A 16,872-nucleotide genomic window follows, 5' to 3' on the forward strand; every position below is an offset into this window, starting at 1 on the left:
ACCTGGTGACGGCTGATCCAGACCCTTCTGTGGCAGGTCGTCTGTCTTCCTGCCCCATCCTTTGGAGGACCAAAGACGGAAGGACAGCTTCCCCTCGGGTGGTCACAGCAAGGAGGAGAGCGCAGGCGACAGGCGCTGAGATACGATCGAAGCTTCCCAGGGACAGCAGGGCGGGTCCTGTCTCGTTTCTGTGTCTTCAAGGTCACCTGTCACTACCAGGGCTGGGCAGACAGGGAAGAAGAAGAGGATGCCGGGCCAGTCTTCTGGGCTCTCCTGGCCTGCATGCCGGGCCTGTGTGCCCTTGGTGCTGCCCGGCTTGTGCAGCTGCCGGAGATGCGTCTGTAAGAGGAGCAGGAGTGGGTGCTCTCGGGTCCCTGGTTCCTGCAGCCCAGGCTAGGGGATGGCAGCACGCAGCGGCCAGGGCAACCTCCGCAGCCACCTCCTCGGCCCTGCGGGATTTCCCGAGGCCTCCCCGAGGGCCGCTTTCCAGTCCTTTGAGGGGACACCCCTCAACTTCAGCCGGTCGCTCCCAAGAGCCATGGCTTTTGTGACCCCAAGAGGCAATTATTGCACGCTCTGTTCCACATGCCAGATGGTGGGGCTCAAAGAAAACACAGAAGTTCCTAGAAATTTGTGCAATAATTACCATTATGAAAGAGAAACCGACTTCCCAGACACTAAAAAAATGTGCTTCGGTTTGGTTCTAGGCAAAAATGTGTCCAGATTAGAGTCTTGGTCCCGTGATACGATTGTGAGATACACGGGCATTTCCTCTGTAAACAAGATCTCGTCTCGAGTGGGGACGTGTTGACAAGCGCTCTCTGCGAGGGCCCTCGCCTCCCAGCAGAGAGAGTGGGGAAGAGGCTGCTGATGGTGTCACGTTGACCTCCTGGGCCGGTCTCTGGCCTCGTTCTTGCCCGGCGTGCGGTCTGCAGCCCTGGTCACACTCGGCAGGCACGCAAGCTCCCCTCAGAAGTGCCCCGATGTCCCCCGCCCCGTGCGCTCTCTGCAGCCTCTCCATTGCTCTCCGGGGAAATTCCACCCGAGCTTGTCCCTCAGCCCGGGCACTCATGCTCCCCCCTAGAATGTTCTCCCCGTGGCCGGGCCATGCTTCAGTATTGTCACTTGGTCAATGTGATGGTTAATTTTGTGTGTTGACTTAACTGGGCCCCAGCCCCCGGATATTTGGTCAAACATTATTCTAGATGTTTCTGTGAAGGTATTTTGTAGATGAGATTAACATTTAAATCAGTAGACTTGGAGTAAAGCAGATCACTCTCCAGAATGCGGGTGGGCCTCATCTAATCAGTTGAAGTTCTTAAGAAAAAGACTGAGGCCCCCCAGGAAGAGGAATTCTGCCTCCAGGCCACCTTCAGACTCGAGCTGCAACCTCACCTCTCTCCAGGTCTCCAGGCTGCAGCCTGCCCTGTAGATTTTGGACCTGCCAGCCTCCGTAATCACCTGAGCCAGTTCCTCAAAATAAATCTCTCTGTCTCTCTCATTTCCTCTCTCTATACCACACACTCTTGGTTCTGTTTCTCTGGAGAACCCTGACTAACACAGTCAGACAGCTTTCCTAACCACCTCATCTAAAGGCAGTGGCCAACACAGTGGTCTTTCTTGACGTCCTTCTTGGGCATTTCCACAACCTGGCTTACTGTGCACTTGCTCCCTGGCTGGCCCGAGGCCTGTGGGCTCTGAGCGGGAGCACAGAGGGCTCTGTGAGGTCAGGGGCTCCAGTGGGCGCTCACCACACGGCCACCAGTGCGTGCACAGGACATCTGCTGGACGGATGGTGCAGGACGTGCATTTTGCCCATTTTAACTGTGTCTTCTTTGAGGTAACTGTGGGGCTTCACCAATACAATTTTAAAGTATAAGAATATTTCTAAGTAAATTCCCACTTTATTATTTTTAGAACTTGAACAGGAGACTACAGGAACTAGAATTAGAGAATGTCTCACTAATAACTTAAAACTCCTTTAAGAACTCGGTAACTGTTAATAATTCTAACATTAAAACCTCATAGATAACTGTAACTACTCATTGGTATCAAGGCCTCTCAAAACCTGCCATATTCTCCCCCAAGGCCCGCCCCCTTCCGGTGTGCAGACGTGTACACCCTCACCCCCGGCTTTTCCAGGCGACTCTGCTCTCTGAGCGCTCCTGAGTCCACAGAAACGGGCTTCTTGCCGCTGGCAGGCCCCTGGCCACTCGGACCTACATGTTTCCTCCCACACCAGGAGGCCCTGGGTTCACTCTTCTAATCTTCTCTAAAATCTTCCACCCTGATTTTCTGGGCTATAAGCTCTCAGCTCATTTTGATTCTCTTATTGCTCATCTTTATACCTTTACAGAACATCCTTAATTCTCCCTATTTTGTCAGCTTAACTGGCATCTATTTGAGAATTGGCGCCCACTGCCCCACCTCCAGCACTGCTGCCCCCCAGGTGTGGCCAGCAGCACCTGGATTTTGGCATTGCCCAGGCTGGCCCACTAGCGTTCTACACTAGAACCACATTGGGGTTGTCCGTGCTCTTGTCTAAGTGCTGATTCTATAAGACGAAAACCGAACAAAGCAATTGCATTATACTAACTGTCTAAAAAGTGGTCTTTACAAACCCAAGTGAAGTTGTTTTTTGAGCGTCCGTGTCATGACAGTGAGCCAGCTTCCCAGTTGTGCAACACTGCTGAAATCCTGGCTGTCCAGATGGTGGAACAGTCTTTTATGAGTATAATCCTGATCAATGTCAAGGCCACACAGGCAATCACCAGCCTGAGGTTGTCCAGACCAAGCCTCACCGTCTTTATGCGAACCTGCTTGATATAAATGTTAACAACCTGTGTCTTGATGGTGGTACGCTCTTCCTCAGCACAGGAGGCATTGTCTCCTTGCTATGTTGAAGGTTTGACCATATTCTACTCAAGAAAACAAAACAGTGTTCAAAAGCTTCCACCAGACTGGGGGCTATGACTTGTTTGTGGTCAGACACCACCAGAGCAGAACCTGTTCTCCCTCTGTTTCTCCGTGTAACTCGTTTGCCAAATACTCAGTGGCCCTTGGCCAACAAACACCCTGAATCAAGAATTCAACCAAAGGGACATTCCCTTCAGTAAATGATCTTGGGGACACTGGACAGCCACATGCAAAAGAATGAAACTGGACCAGTCTTACAACATACACAAAATCAACTCAAAATGATTTAAAGACTTAAATGTAAGACCCAAAACCATAAAACTCCTAGAAGAAAACATACAGGAGAAGCTCCTAGATATTCATCTCAGCAATAATTTCTTGGATTTGACTCTAAAAGCACAGGCAACAAAAGCAAAAATAAATGAGTGGGACTACATCAAACTAAAAGGCTTCTGCACAGCAGAGAAAACCATCAAGAAAACGAAAACACAATCTAGAGAACAGGAGAAAATATTTGCAAGTCATCTATCTGATAAGGGGTTAACATCCAAAATATAGAAAGAACTCATACAACTCAATAACAAAAAAACACAAATAATTCAATTAAAAAATGGGCAGAGGATCTGAATAGACATTTTTCCAAAGAAGACACACAGATGGCAAACAGATACATGGAAAGGTGCTCAAATCACTAATCATCAGGGAAATGCAAATCAAAACCACAATGACATATGTCCTTACAGCTGTTAGAATGGCTATCGTCAAAAAGATAATATGTGTTGGTGAGGATGTGGAGGAAAGAGAAGCCTTGAGCACTGTTGGTGGGAATGCAAACTGGTGCAGCCACTATGGAAACAGCATGGAGGTTCCTTAAAAAATTAAAATGGAACCACCACAGGATCCAGCAATTCCACTTCTGGGTATTTATTCAAAGAAGATGAAATCACCATCTCAAAGAGATATCTGCACCCCTATGTTCACAGCAGGATTATTTACCACACTGAGACAGGGAAACCAGCTGTGTCCATCAATGGATGACCAGAAAAAAATTGTGGTGTATACACATGCACGCACGCACACACACACATAATGGAATATTATTCAGCCATAAAAAAGAAGGAAATCTTGTCATTGGCGACAACATGGATATACCTTGAGAAAATTATGCTAAGTGAGTGAAATAAGTCAGACAGAGAAGGACAAATACCATATGATCTCACTTATACATGGAATCTAAAAAGAAAAAAAAAAATGCGGACACAGAGAACAGATTGGTGGTTGCCAGAGGTGGGGGGTGGGTGTAATGGATGAAGGGGGTGAAAAGGTACAAACGTCCAGTTATAAGATGTATAAGTCATGGGGATGTCATGTGCAACATAGTGACTATCGTTAACAGTACTGTACTTTATATTTTAAAGTTGCTAAGAGAGTAGATCTTAAAAGTTCTCATCAGAAGAAAAAAACTTTATAACTAAGTGTGGTGACAAATGTTGACTAGACTTATTGCGGTGATCATTTCTCAATGTATGCACATATTGAATCATTATTCTGTACACCTGAAACTAATATAATGTTACATGTCAATTATAGCTCAAAAAAAAAAAACCCACAATAATTCAGCCAGCCTTGGTTGGGTAGTTATTGTCTGTCGTAAACAATACGACACACCACTTCTGTGCCCCTTGTAGTTAAGGTTTTGTCTTTTAATCCTCCACAGCTCCATTCAGCTCAGCGTCCAGCCCAGTGTCCATCAAAGCAAGAGCACATTCTTCAACAATTTCTAAGCATAGAGTTCTCTTTTCCTTTGAATTGAATGGCTCTTGGTGACCAGACCTATTTGATATGTAATGTGACGGGCGTCCTTATAAGAGGAGATCAGGACACAGACATGCACAGAGGGATGACCACGTGAAGACACAGGGAGAAGACGGCTCCCTGCACGCCCAGGAGAGATGCCTCAGGAGGGAGCAGCCCTGCCCGCCCCTTAATCTTGGATTTCCAGCCTCAAGAACCGAGGGACAATCAATATCTGTTGTTTAAGCTGCCCCGTCTGTGGTGTTTGTTACACAGCCTGAGCTCACTGACATGCTATGTGAGCACAGGATTTCTTTTACAAGCAAGAAGACTGAATAGCACATATACCCCAGGTGTGACCATAAAACGTAGGATTCCACTGAAATTCCCCTTAAATTAGCCTGTGACTGAGGATCTCAGGTTGCCCCTCTCAACACATTTTACTCTCTTATCCTCTGATTCCTCCCTCACCTCCCCTCCACCCCGACCATCAAGAAATCACAAACATCCGGGTGGGGGGGGGGGGGCGCCTGCGGTGCTTAGGGAGCGAGGACTGCCCGAGTCACCCTTCTGTAGGCTCCACAAGTGCCGAAAATCATCCCTAAAGACAGTCTGCTTTCTTCCTTATTCTCATTCTTCCTCCTTGCAACACACAAACTTTATTTCTCCTCATCTTGACATTGATGAAAGGCAATTTTCTTTGCTAATCTGAAGTGTGATGAAACATGTAGAAAAAAGATTTCTGATAAACACTCTTTGCTAATTGAGTGTTTAGAAATCTGCTTGTATCAAAATAATTTGACATTTCTCCCCATGTCTTTTATTTCCTCTAGTACAGTTTGGGTTTTTTTCCTCCACAAAGGTGCATTCTTGATAATTGCTTTCTCCACATCACTTGGAACACTGCTAGAAATCATGGAGCTAATGTATAATGTAATTATATAGCTCGCACTGAACATTTAAGATTCTTGGACATAAATTAACAGGGTATACACATAACCAGGCCTGTCACAAACTTTTTGAAGACTTCGATCAGGCAGTCTCCTGCTCAGTTAGTAAATCGTTACTATGAATCTCACTTTTAATCATCATGCTGACTTGTACCACTCAAAGTTACAATGTAATTATATTAGTTTCTCAAATATAGCTACAATTAGTTACATATTTAATTAGCTTCCCTACTCCTAAACAGCAAACATTTTCTTTGACTAACCTAGTGAGTCATGCAAACCTTTATGCTTATCTTGCTGTCCATTGCAAGCATAGTTTAAACAGAAAGCTCACACTGCATTGTACGAAAAATAAGGAGTTAGGATGAAGGATGACAGATGGTTGGGAAATTAATTTCACAAGTTAGTGGATCCTCTGTTGACTCTGACAGACAAAATGAAAGAACAAGAAAGCAAAAGTAAGAGCTTTTCACGCTCCTCAGCTCTATTTTCAGTGTGCTGATCACGTTGGCACCAAAAGGTCCCAGATTAATAAAGACTTAATAGTTCATTACTGCTTTATTCATTACCAGTTTGTTTCATTTAAAATTTTATTACTTTTGAGGTCTGAAATGCCACAGCTGAAGTGAGGTTACAACGCTTTAAGGTAAAGGTCCTCCTACAAGGGCGAGGAGATCGGTGGGCAGAGGGGAGGGTCCCTGGCGCACAGGTGCCCAGAACCCTGCAGAAGAGCAGGACGTGAGAGCCCACCCAGAGCCTCTCCCACTGCGCCACCTGGTGGAGAGCTTCGGGAATAGATGGGTGAGCAGCTCTAAGCACATCCCCCGGAGCAGCATCAGCACCACCTGGGAGCTTGTCAGGAACGCCAATTCAGGAACGCCAATCCTCAGGCCCCACCCAGACCCGCTGGGGCAGAAACTATGGCAATATTCTGCCACTCCATCTTTGGCTTCATTTCCTTATATGCAGATTGACACCAGAACCAGTAGGTTGTTCCAGGATCTAGGACATGCAGCACATGCGTGAAGGAGAAGCATGGGGACTCGAAGAGACCAGATCCAGGCGTCTCCCTCTGACGTGGATGTTGAACAACAGGCTGTGGTCACCTCTGCCTTCCAGTTCTAGGCAGGAGTCTCATGACGGCAAGATGCCTCTGGAACAACAGTCACTTCTAAGCGCTTGCGTATTGCCACCAGACCTCCCTGGTCAGGGAATCTGGACAGTGACCCAGAACCAAGTACATTCCACTTATCTGGGGTTTTTTTTGCCACTACTTTTATTAATTATAGTTTCAAAATGGCATTAAAGGACCATAAATTGCACTTTTAAAAAACATTCTTTGGGTACAAAAGTGAGATTTCTGTACATAGAAACAGAAATTTTTTCCATTAAATCTGAGAGAAATAGAGAAAACAATTAATTCAACTCCCACCCGTCCAAATCTAATAGTTTTCTTTTCTCACGTGCATCACCTGTCTTAGAATCAAAGATGTGCTGGTAAAACCGGAGATGCTGATGTGAGAAGACTGGCCCACCAGGTGATTATTTATGATGAAGCAGGATTGGGCAGCAATAAGAGGGAAGGACAACAACTGATTTTTCTCTAAAATAGAACTCTTAAAGAAATGCAGACATTTCTGCTTTGAAGGAATGACAGAATTTTTGTTCTAAGTTCTGCCAAGAGTCTCGCTGAAGCTCAGGGCCAGGCGTGTCCATCTTGTAAGACAGCTGGGGCCCAGTGGACAGGGCGGTGCTGCTGCTCATGGAGGAGAGAGGGCAGGAGGCCACCTGGCTGCAGGTGGAGCGTGTCCATGAGAACATGCAGAGTGACTGTTCCGTGTTCCCCAGGTGGTCAATGGAAAGAAAATGAGCTGGATGCATAAGAAGTGAGTTAGCTCAACCGAAGAGCAAATTCCTCGTCTGGAGGATCAATCGTCAAAGAGGGATGTAAAAGGCAGACGCGGGAATGTGGCAGCAGCTGCAGCCGCCTACTTTGGGATCTTACGAAATCTCTGCATAAAAACAGAGAAGGCAGAAGGCAAAACCAAAACCCATGAACATTATTTACAACAAAACTCAGTGAGGTAGTATCTTCACAAACACCAACATAAAAGCAGGGCCAGGAGGAACCAGCGACAACCGAGACCTTCACAGCCTTGGCAGCTGCACAGGAGGAAGCAGAGGGCAGCGACCAGGTGTCCGATGGACCCAGGACAGAAGAGCCACGATAGAGCCCGCGGCGATCACTGGCCCGCACAGGCATGGCGCTGGAGAACAGGAGCTGAGCCCGAAAGGGTTTTGCCTGGTCCGATAACACGTGCGAAGAAGGATCCACAGGGAGGGCTGCTGGGAAGTGGGGCAGCGAAGAATTCAGAACTGGCGCTGGGGCATCCTTCCTGACAGGGTGGAGGGGAACAGAGGGTGTAGGATTGGGCACAAGGATCTGTAGAGACAGGAAAGAAGGTGCGGAGACCCATAGGGGAAGGGCTGAGAGCCAGGACGGCTCAGAAGGAAAGCCACCCAGGACAATAGAAGAGGGGGCTCGGGAAGTGAGACCAGGCCTCCAGCTGAAAGCTGGGGAGAACCAGTCTCGCACCAAATTAGGCTGAGCCACAGCAAGTCTTTGAGGCTGATTCTCAAACAATGTTGCTAAAGGAAAGGAGGACACGAGGTAGCCTCTCGCCTTCCGGGGCCTTTGCAGGAACCGCTTCCCGTGAATTCGGAACAGGAAGCTCCCGTTATCTTCCCATCACTGGCTTCTTATTACTCAGATTTTAGCTTAAACTCATCAAAAAGTCCTTCCTGTAACCCCCAATCTAAATTACTTAGCCTTCATCACAGCACATTATTTTAATTCTGAGTAACATTTATCAATATCTGATATTTTTAAGTAAATATTTTATTGAGGTACACGAAACAAAAATATATGTAATGAGTTCAGCCAAGAATTTCCTTAAAACACCCTACGAAAGCCAGATCTGGTCAACAAAGTGTAACCGAGCAAAAAGGGGCTCGTTCTGCTGGCCGCAACCCGGTGCCAAGCAATTGCCAACAAGCCAGTGGTTGAGAAAGGAAAATTTATACGAATTGCTAGCATAGTCGGAAGATGGCAGACTCGTGTCCTGAAGAACCGTCTTAAATCTTGAATCACAGAATCTTGAGGCAGTTACATAGGGGAAATGGGCAGGGGAGGAAGGGGTGAGGGATGTCGTTTCCAGTGTGATGAACTTTGAGGCACCACATTATCTCTTTCTTCTGTCATTCGTGATGGGGACCAACGCAGGATTTTTCTTTCTGGAGGTCGTCATGTTCCTGGGAGCTCAGAGAATAAAGTTGTCTCATTACAGCCGGGAGATATGCATAAGCAAGGGTCACAGAACTAGCAGGTCACGAATTTTGTAAAAGCGAGAGGTGCTTAATCATCTAGGCTGTGTGCAGGCTGGAATGTATTCACAGAGACTAGTGAGTCCATCATGGTTAAATGTTGCTTCCTTTCCCCGAGGGTGGCTTCCCTCCCTTTAACTTAAGATCTAACTATTAGAAAAGGACCAACGTTAGTCACCAGGCAAGAGAGGCACACACCTCACCCAAGTGCTTACAGCCTCGTCAAACCTTGAACGAGGAGTGCGCTAGGAAGATGAAGAGGAAGAGGAGAGTCTTGATGAAGAATGTTTTGAAACCTCGTGTGTTGGTATTATGTCTACTAAACTTCACAGGGTCCCTGGGGATCAATTCCTCTTTTCTCCGCTTCTCAGATGGGAGCTAATGGGTGTCTTGAATGGAGTCTTGAAACAAATCTCACCTGCTGAAGATCCAGTGGGCCCCCAGCTCCTGAGCATGGAGTCAGAACGAGTGCCCTCAGGGACTGCGAATCCCAACCGTGGCTCCTTGAACTGGCCTGGGGGCTCTGGCCAAAGCCTCCACACTACATCAGGAGGATGCTGCCTCCCTGGAAGGGACCCAGACGCTAGTTTCACCAGCGAGGTCTTAAAAGATGCGTGGAAGACAGTCCTACCATTGCCACAGTTTGGCCAATTAAAAACAAAACAAAGACTGATGGACTTTGCAAACTTTTATTGTATTATTGTAAACCAGACCATGCAATAATTCCAAATTTGACTATTTTTCCTTATTGCAGCAAATTAATATACGCCCCCCCAGTACCCTGGATGTCGCTATCAAATGGCACACCCCTAGGTCTCCTTTCACCCCATACAGATAAGCAATACTGCCTACCCTCCCCAGCAAAAGGCCAAAATTTTACCAGAAAGGCCCTGGTTCCATGGGTGTGAGGTAAAGTTGAGGATGGGGATGACACAGAAGAAGAGGAATTAGATGAAAATCTACACAATAAATGGCGAGATACCCCCACCCCTGTCCTCTGTTCCCACTCAGCCCTGACAGTGCCAGCAGCTAGGCTTCCCGCCAGGTACAAAGAGAAGACGAGAGGATTCTCTCTTGGGAAGCGGCCAGCAGAAGAGAAAAGTCCATAGACACTGGTGGTAAGAACCCTCTCCACGAAATGGTTCAGCCCAAACAGGGCCGCCCACACACAAGCCCCACCCCAGCTCCCGATCAGACTTTGAGAGCCTCACTCCCAAACTGGAAGGAATGTTTGAGGGTCACCAAGCATTTGCCGGAAGGCTCTACCATGAAAGACAGAGACCAACACAAATAGTTTTTTAAAAAGTGCAAGGAGGAAGGAGCAGGAGCAGAAAAAATTCAAATCACTATAGTATGTTCGAGAGATAAAAGAAGGATATTGGCTTCGTAAAACAATAACAGGGAGCTATTCAAAGCAACTTTCAGACAGCAAAATGAGCACTTTCAAATAAAAAAGTAACATAGTTTTTAAAATATCAATTGAAGCATCAGAATGAAGATTTTACAAGCTTCTGAAAAGTAGAATGAAAAGATGAAAAACAAGAGAAGAAAATAAAGAAATTACAAGATGGGTTTGGGAGACCAAAATCAAAAACTGGATACTCTCCAAACTTTTGGATCCAGCCAAACTGCCTACTTTCAGAAACTCAGGGTCTCAAAAAAATTAGCTTGCATACTCCCATCCTTAGGAAGCTACTTTAGAGTATGCTCCACAAAATGATGGAGAAAACCAAGAAAAAGAATGATATGGGTTCCAAAAACATGAGCTCCAGCAGAGGAAAGAACGGCCCAAGATGATGAAGAAGGAAAATTCCAGAACAACAGAGAGAAGAGAAGCCTAGAGAGCATCTAACACCGATTGGAGTGGGAGCTGAGGCCTCCAGGAGCAACATCTCGTCTCGGAAGAAAGGAGAAGGAGGGGGCAGGAAACTGAGGGATGACCTGGTGCGTTTTGGTTCACGTGGTCATCAGAGGTGGGGGAACTGGTGAGTGGCCACTGCATAGAAAAGTGGGTGCCAGAATGGGGCCCAGAGAAGGAAGAGTTGTACCAGAAAGAGAGCATAGTCGGGATACGCTGTGAATCATATGGTTGTGACAGTGCAGACACTGCAACCTACCCAGAAATTATGATCTTTTATGAGAGCATGGAAAAGCAAATATTGAGGAGGTGCCAAAAGGGTTCTCTTCGGCCACAGTAAGAAGTTGACAGACAATACGTGAAACTAGAAATCAAGGAATTGCACTCCCAGCTTATCATGCATAAATGTAGACACAAAATCATATTACCCCCTCAGAGATTTAAATCTTGCCTTTGAGGAACAGGAGTTCGTGTGGAGGGTGGAGCAGGACAGCTTTTCTCTTTGTAAGCACTGAAACAGTCCACTTTTAAAAACAACTGCATGCAATATTGTGATAAAAATCAAAACAAAAACCAAAACATCCTCAAAGCTGCCTGCCGTTTACTGGGTGGTATTTAAGTTTGAAACCACGCTCATAGCGGCTTCTCCCCACCACAAGCCTCTTAGAACACAGAGTATTTTCCTAAATGTATCCATCTGGAATTCACTTTAGCAGTGGTCGGTAGAGGAGATCTAATTTTGCTGTGGTTCGTTTTCTGTTTGGCTTTGTGGTTTAACTGATGCAGAGGTGACCCCGCATCGTGCATCCTTCTCAGCCGAGTTGTCTTAGATGACACATCTTGGAGGCTGTGCCCACCCGGGCGTTGGCTTCTTTAGGGGGCTGATGCCGGGTCCCCACAGAGGAGGGAGGGCTGCCGGGAGGAGAAGCTGAGGGCTTTTGGGAGATGTTGGGGAGGGAGGAAAACAGGCCTGTGTGATCAAGGACATGAGGGAGCGTCGGTGAGAGGAAGACTGAGGAGAGGCGCGGGTTTCCGCCCTAAGAACTCAGATGGCGATTTTTTTTTTAAAGATTGGCACCTGAGCTAACATCTGTTGCCAATCTCTTTTTTTTCTGCTTTTTCTCCCCAAATCTCCCCAGTACACAGTTGTATATTTTAGTTGTGGGTCCTTTTAGTTGTGGCATGTGGGACGCCACCTCAGCATGGCCTGACGAGCGGTGCCATGTCGGTGCCCAGGATCCGAACCAGCGAAACCCTGGGCCGCCGAAGCAGAGCAGGCGAACTCAACCACTCGGCCAGGGTCAGCCCCCCAGACAGCAACTTTATCTTGAATTTTTGCAACCTGAGGAGCCACACCCCACTCCACCCCACCCCCACCATGTGTTTTTTTACTTTTCCCATTGTTCTGTCCTTGACCTTGTTGACATTTCTTTAAACCTATTCTGCTAATATCTTTTTATGGTTCGTGGCACCATCTGGAGGTTTCCATCTCCCGGTGAGTGCTAAGTTTCCACCATTCGCCTTTCCCTCTAAGAGGCTAATTATGGTCAATCATCTTAAACACACTTTCTCTTTAAATCAACAGTCTTTTGGGTTGCTGTCCTCTGGTATGAAGTTCTTGCGTTGGGAGAGCTATTGTCGGTTGTGTCTACCGGGCCCTGCTCAGAGCACGTCGCGTTCCTCTGCGTCTTGTGTATTTCCTTTAAGCTCGTCCTCGTTGGAGATTTTCAGACCATCCGTGGGGCCTCTGGACGTTTGTCCTGTGTTCACTCCAGGACTGCTGTTCACAAACTTCTCCACTAGGTAGTGAATAAAGCTACTTTGCAATTTCTCAATATCTTTTCAACCGCTCTAAGGTTTGGGAAAAAAACCATTTTTTCAAAAATGCATAAAAAACATACAGATAGGGATGCGCACATTCCCTTTTGCCTCAGGCTCCGCTACCACTCACAGCGCGCGCTGTAAGATCTCGCCTCTATTTAGTATTTTGTTCAACATAGTGGGCTTTTTGGGCATTGGTGCTGATTTTCTAAATATCACATTAAAATATTACTAAGGCTGATTACTGAGATTTTTGGTGCCCCCTTAAATTGTGCCCCCAGGGGAATGCCTCATTCTCCTCGCCCTAATCCTGGCCCTGCTTGGGTGGGTATTCTGTCTGCATCTAGTCATCCAAACTCCTGCTAAGCTGGCCTCAGGCGAGCCTTTCCTGTCACCTGTGAGCCCCCTGGGGACACGGAGGGAGGCACGGGAAGTGGACCCTCACTGCCAGCCCACAGACTCCAGAATGCACATTCCCAGCTGCAGCTCAAACACAGGGCGTGAGCTATCCATTGTGGGCAGTTAATTCTTCAACACAAGTGTCCCGAATGTTCCTCTGTGCGAGGCTCTCTGGGCTGACACGGGGTCCCTGCAGAAGGGCTGGGCGGGGCAGAGCCCCTGGGAGGAAGGGAGCTTGACGTCCGTGAGGGACAAATCCTGACCTGTACTTGTTTTCCCTCCTTTACGTAATGGTCTCTCTTTCGGCTGGTGTAAATTACGCCACGCAGGGCTGTCCTTACATCTTTGTCTGTGTCTCTAAGTATATCCTTGGAAGGAGGCCAGAAGGAAACTTGCTGAGTCAGTTGGAAGGTGTGGTCTTAGGCTCCACCACTCCCATCACTTGGGTGGGTCCCCTCCCTCAAATCCCCAGGGGGGCGGGGTAGGAGGTGACGTCAGTGATAATCCGAGGGTGTTTGCCTTTACCTCAGTCAGAAAGAAGAGAAAAGGGCAAGGGGAAAAAGGAGAAAAAAAAGTCTTCCTTTTGTGGCAGATCAAGAAATAAAGGGAAAAAAGGGTTTAAAAGGGTGGGGAGGCCCCTCCAGTTGCTTCTCCAGGTCAAACCCACAGAGGGATTAGGACCCCAGGGTGGAGGAAGGGCATGGGCAGGAGAGGAGAAGTCGGCAAGAAGTGAGGGACACGTCGTGGGGAACAGAGAGAGACTTTCCGTCCAGGCTTAGCAGCTAGAGGAGGTTGGGATCAGCTCCTAGAAAGGAACTTGGAGATGGAGCTGCTGTGTCTAGGGGATAAATGCTCCCCTGACGGACCCTTTCATTTGCGGATCATTCTAAACTGACAGCAAACATACTCTGAAAGTTCCGAATGGGCATTCTCAACCCATCAGCCAAAACCACAGGGTCCTGCGTTCACACAGCTCTTTCTCCCCAGCTCCTTCCAAGCCCTCTGTGAGGCAGGCAGGAATGGCCGTCTACACCCATTGGACGACCTCACCTGGTGGACCCAGGATGCAGAGCAGGGCATCAGACGGGGTGACAGGGTGGTTTCCCCCTCCCAGCTGCCACCTGTGCCCCCAGAAAACCCGCAGTCCCCACAGCTGATTTCTCAGGGCCGGTTTTCACCTTCTGCCCTCATCCCATTCTCCACGTCCCCCTTGGCCCCCAGGACAGGTGTGAGCAGTGGACCTCCACACCTCCTACCTCTGCTAGCCATTGCCCTCGCCCCTCCTTCCAGGAAGGGGGCCTGCCGGGGAGCAGGTGGTTCCCAGAAGGAAAATGTGCTCCGGGACGGTGCTGTGTTCCTGGGGTAGGAAAGGACAAGAGGGCCCCTGGGTCTGGATGCTCAGCCCACCAGACCCAAAGATGTCGTTTCTTAGCAAATATCTCTCGCCTGCACTCCGACCCCCCGAGATGGTCTGAGCTCAGATGGGGGAGTTCTGCTCCTGGGTCGGCCGACCACCCCCTGAACCAAGCCAGGCCCAGGAGCACGTCCATGTGATTCACTGGACGGTGTTGAAGTGCCTCTGACGGCGTTTCTAATCAGGGGAAGAGATGTCACGAAACAGAGAAGGAAGATAGATTTGAGTAATTACCTGCTCAGATTCTTCCCATCAAGAAGGGGGTTTTAATTAGCTAAATGGTCTCCCCCATGTTGAAAACAAGACCATGAGCAGCTAGACATTCATTTAGGACGTTGTTTGAAATGGGTGCATTATAGTTCATGTTCTAGAAGATGCATATAATTAGCCATTCTACTTTCGTTAAACTTTACAAATTTTTTCCCAATTTTTACTATTGTAAACAAAGCTCTTATGCATGCCCTTAATCTTTGACCATAGGTGGTGAACATTTTCATTTTTAAATCCAATATAATAGGTAAAAGAGGGTATTTCACTATTTTAACTTAGTATTGCTTTTTCAATTTAGAATGATAACTTTTTGAATATGTTTATCGCCCATTTCTTGGTGCACCTTCATCTTGGGGGCACTGTCCATGTTCTCTGAATGTGTTCATTGCTCTCACCCCACCCCCACCCCCCCTGGTGCGTGGTAACTCTTTCCTGCAGTAACGGCACCGCGTCTCTTCTCTTTTGTGTTTATTTTTATGCTTGGAGTCACCGTCCTCGCCAGAGCGGGCACTCATGTACCTACCACCTTGTAATTAAGAAAACTGGGCTCTAAGGGAAGAAATCTGCCCAAGCCTTAGATCTAGAAAGTGTGGGGGCCAGAACGGACCCGTCCTTCCTCGGGCTCTCCACTCAGGCTTCCCCTGGTCAGCGGCCTGGCAGCCGGCATGAAGGAGCCTGGCGAGGGGATGGAGGCAGCCTCTCAGGGAGACCAGGGCCGTGGAACCTTGGTGAGCCTCCCTTCCAGCTGTATATCCTAAATCATTTCCACAAATGCCAATTCCTTAAGGACCTTTCCCTGGGGAGGACAAATTTCCTGCAGAGACTCTGAGAAGAATATAGGGAGAAAGCAAGAGACTGCTGCTTGTACTTCTGCATCTACAGGAAGCTTGAAGACGCTGAGCTCTGACCTCAGAGAACGAGCATCGCTCATCCAGCGTCTTAGCGCAGGCAGATTCGGGCCAGGCCTTGCCCCGGGCGTCTGGTACACGGTCGGTGAAGCAGTGTCCTTTCTTCCCTACCACAACCTTGCACATAGCAGGGGCCGAATCACATCTGTTAGTCATTCCAATGTGGATTCACACACTGTAAAGTATTTTCGAGGCAGAAAGACAGGGAGTCAGAGAGAAAACCTCACCCTTCACATGAGCGGTCAGCCAGGCCTTTGCCTGTCCCATCTGAGTGGGACCCCACTCCTGCCACACAGCTCTGCTCCCCTCTCTTCAGGCCCGGCCCTGGGAAGTCCAGAGCATTCTCTGTTGAACAGATACAGGGAGGCAGTCCCTGAGGATGACCACGCGGGCAGAGGGTGGCCTGGCGCTCTGCCCTCCAGGACGCTCAGTCTGGGGAGTCCCACGCCTCTTCAGTGCGGACAGTCCTCTGGGCAGGAAAATGGGGGTGGGGCACTGGGACTGTGGGCCCGAGAGCTGTCTGCTCACCAACCTGGGTGGTCTGGAGTCCAAACCCACGGCATGGACGCAGATCAAATTATAGACTCTGGGCCGCCCCAACACAGGGACACACGGGTGGACTTGGGGGCCACCCCTGACACGGGCACACGCAAGTGGACTGGGGGACCACCCCTGACAAGGGGACATGCAGGTGGACTTGGGGGCCGCCCCTGACACAGGGGCACGCAGGTAGACTGGGGAGCCACCCTGACAAGGGGACACGCGGGTGGACTTGGGGGCCGCCCCTGACACAGGGGCACGCAGGTAGACTGGGGAGCCACCCCTGACAAGGGGACACGCGGGTGGACTGGGAGCTGTGGGTGCTGGATTCGGGAAGGGCCCAGGCCAGACTGTGAACTGGAGAGAAGAAATGCATTTCACTCCTCTCGGACCCACTCATCTTACACTGGGGTTGCATCAGGCCCTGTGGGGTGAGTTGGGACAAGGGGGCTTGTCTCCAGGAAACTGCCCAGGGGCAGGGACAAGCCCAGTGTCCAGAAAGAAGCCACACTCGTCGGGACAGAGGGAGGGGCGGGGAGGAATGGTCAGGGAGCACCGGGAAGGCCAGGCTGAGGGAAGTGGCCACTGTGCACGCAGAGAAGAGGAGGATCCGGCCAG

At 48.7% G+C, this 16,872-nt stretch overlaps 1 long non-coding RNA gene across 1 annotated transcript; it reads left to right on the forward strand.

The window, feature by feature from the left end:
* The first annotated feature begins 1,731 nt into the window (after positions 1 to 1,731).
* On the forward strand, positions 1,732 to 4,961 carry LOC138920450 (uncharacterized). The gene is made up of 2 exons (XR_011431621.1): positions 1,732 to 1,840; positions 4,634 to 4,961. It is a non-coding gene; the product is annotated as an uncharacterized lncRNA (long non-coding RNA).
* The last annotated feature ends 11,911 nt before the right edge of the window (positions 4,962 to 16,872 follow it).

This window comes from Equus caballus, chromosome 23, assembly GCF_041296265.1.
Source record: "Equus caballus isolate H_3958 breed thoroughbred chromosome 23, TB-T2T, whole genome shotgun sequence".
NCBI classification, from domain to species: domain Eukaryota; kingdom Metazoa; phylum Chordata; class Mammalia; order Perissodactyla; family Equidae; genus Equus; species Equus caballus.